Raw genomic sequence first — 2,500 nt, 5'->3', positions numbered from 1 at the left:
GACCGAGCAGCAGACGGCGTCGCGGCGCCGAGCGCCGGGCGGCGGCGCATCCTCAGCGCACACAGTCCTCAATCGGACCAGCACACTGCAGATGTCCACCGCGCTTCGCACCGGGCCCGCGAGGACCTACTTTGGCCGCACGGCGCCGCGTGCAGGGTGCGCCGGCGCGCAGCTGCGCCGCCTGCCGCCTCCGTCGGCCGGCGCGCCTGCCACTGGCCGCCCCCACCAGCCGGCTGTAGCGCGTGCGCCCACGCACCGCGCGGCCAGCACGCCGGAAGGCCCCCCCTCACCGGCCGGGGACGGTCCCACCCAGCCACCGCCGCGTATCGCTTCACACCCACATGCCATTCACGTTCGTGGGCATGGTGGGTATCGCTGAAACAACCGGTTGGTAGCTCAACCGATCGTCGCCATCACTGATTCACCTCTAGCGAGAACAACCGCACCACAACGGTTTACCAGTTCTTCATTTGCGTAACGTCACCAGCAAACGTAGACGTCCATCGCCATTTGCAAATTCAACGATTGTTGCATGCCTGTGTCAGGTGTCACGACACACTATGTCTGCCCACATACACGCAACAACATGTGCACGCTTCGCGAACACGTGGAAGGTGGCCCCCGTACGTATGCGATGTCCATTGCGCGAACGACTGTCAACCGGCCTCTGTCGCATGTCGCAGATGTGGAACGCAGTGCACCATGCTATCACGGTGTGTGAGAAGAGACGACTACGTCTGACAACACGCGCCACTACATCAACAGACGGCTCATGCTGATCGCCATCCACGGCATACCATACTGCAATCCAGCTCTTATAGGGAGACGACACGTAGCTGAGTGCACAATATTTGGACCGTATGGTTCGCCGTTGTTGGCGCAGTCGTGGTACGGTCACACATGTACCACGATGTATCATTCAGTACATGAGGACCAATGTGCGGTACAGTGTGTGATTTGGACGTACAACATCAGCGGACAGTTGCCACAAGCCGTACCACAACGTAGGCTGTGCTTCGCCATGCGAATGCCAATGAACAACTGCGAAGGGCATTGAGCATGTACGTCCTGCCGCCATCCGCATTACAGTGTATAGCTGCAAGGTGTTTAACATGAAGCGATACTCTGGGGACCGGGCAGTGCGAGTAGCAAACTATATTGCGGGGGTTGCAGTTAGGCAACACTACACTAATTTAACGCGTCGTATGACAATTACAGAGCAGGTTAAGGCCCAACGTGTGTTGGGTTAAGGCCCAACGTGTGTTGGGTTAAGGCCCAACGTGTGTTGGGTTAAGGCCCAACGTGTGTTGGGTTAAGGCCCAACGTGTGTTGGGTTAAGGCCCAACGTGTGTTGGGTTAAGGCCCAACGTGTGTTGGGTTAAGGCCCAACGTGTGTTGGGTTAAGGCCCAACGTGTGTTGGGTTAAGGCCCAACGTGTGTTGGGTTAAGGCCCAACGTGTGTTGGGTTAAGGCCCAACGTGTGTTGGGTTAAGGCCCAACGTGTGTTGGGTTAAGGCCCAACGTGTGTTGGGTTAAGGCCCAACGTGTGTTGGGTTAAGGCCCAACGTGTGTTGGGTTAAGGCCCAACGTGTGTTGGGTTAAGGCCCAACGTGTGTTGGGTTAAGGCCCAACGTGTGTTGGGTTAAGGCCCAACGTGTGTTGGGTTAAGGCCCAACGTGTGTTGGGTTAAGGCCCAACGTGTGTTGGGTTAAGGCCCAACGTGTGTTGGGTTAAGGCCCAACGTGTGTTGGGTTAAGGCGCAACATAGGTTAGGTTAAGGCGCAACATAGGTTAGGTTAAGGCGCAACATAGGTTAGGTTAAGGCGCAACATAGGTTAGGTTAAGGCGCAACATAGGTTAGGTTAAGGCGCAACATAGGTTAGGTTAAGGCGCAACATAGGTTAGGTTACGGCGCAACATAGGTTAGGTTAAGGCGCAACATAGGTTAGGTTAAGGCGCAACATAGGTTAGGTTACGGCGCAACATAGGTTAGGTTAAGGCGCAACATAGGTTAGGTTAAGGCGCAACATAGGTTAGGTTAAGGCGCAACATAGGTTAGGTTAAGGCGCAACATAGGTTAGGTTAAGGCGCAACATAGGTTAGGTTAAGGCGCAACATAGGTTAGGTTAAGGCGCAACATAGGTTAGGTTAAGGCGCAACATAGGTTAGGTTACGGCGCAACATAGGTTAGGTTAAGGCGCAACATAGGTTAGGTTAAGGCGCAACATAGGTTAGGTTAAGGCGCAACATAGGTTAGGTTATGGCGCAACATAGGTTAGGTTACGGCGCAACATAGGTTAGGTTACGGCGCAACATAGGTTAGGTTAAGGCGCAACATAGGTTAGGTTAAGGCGCAACATAGGTTAGGTTAAGGCGCAACATAGGTTAGGTTAAGGCGCAACATAGGTTAGGTTAAGGCGCAACATAGGTTAGGTTAAGGCGCAACATAGGTTAGGTTAAGGCGCAACATAGGTTAGGTTAAGGCGCAACATGGGTTAGG

Source organism: Schistocerca americana, unplaced genomic scaffold (genome assembly GCF_021461395.2).
Source record: "Schistocerca americana isolate TAMUIC-IGC-003095 unplaced genomic scaffold, iqSchAmer2.1 HiC_scaffold_488, whole genome shotgun sequence".
Classification (NCBI taxonomy): Eukaryota; Metazoa; Arthropoda; class Insecta; order Orthoptera; family Acrididae; genus Schistocerca; species Schistocerca americana.
The sequence above is the reverse complement of the archived record's forward strand: the minus strand, read 5'-3'. Positions refer to the sequence as shown.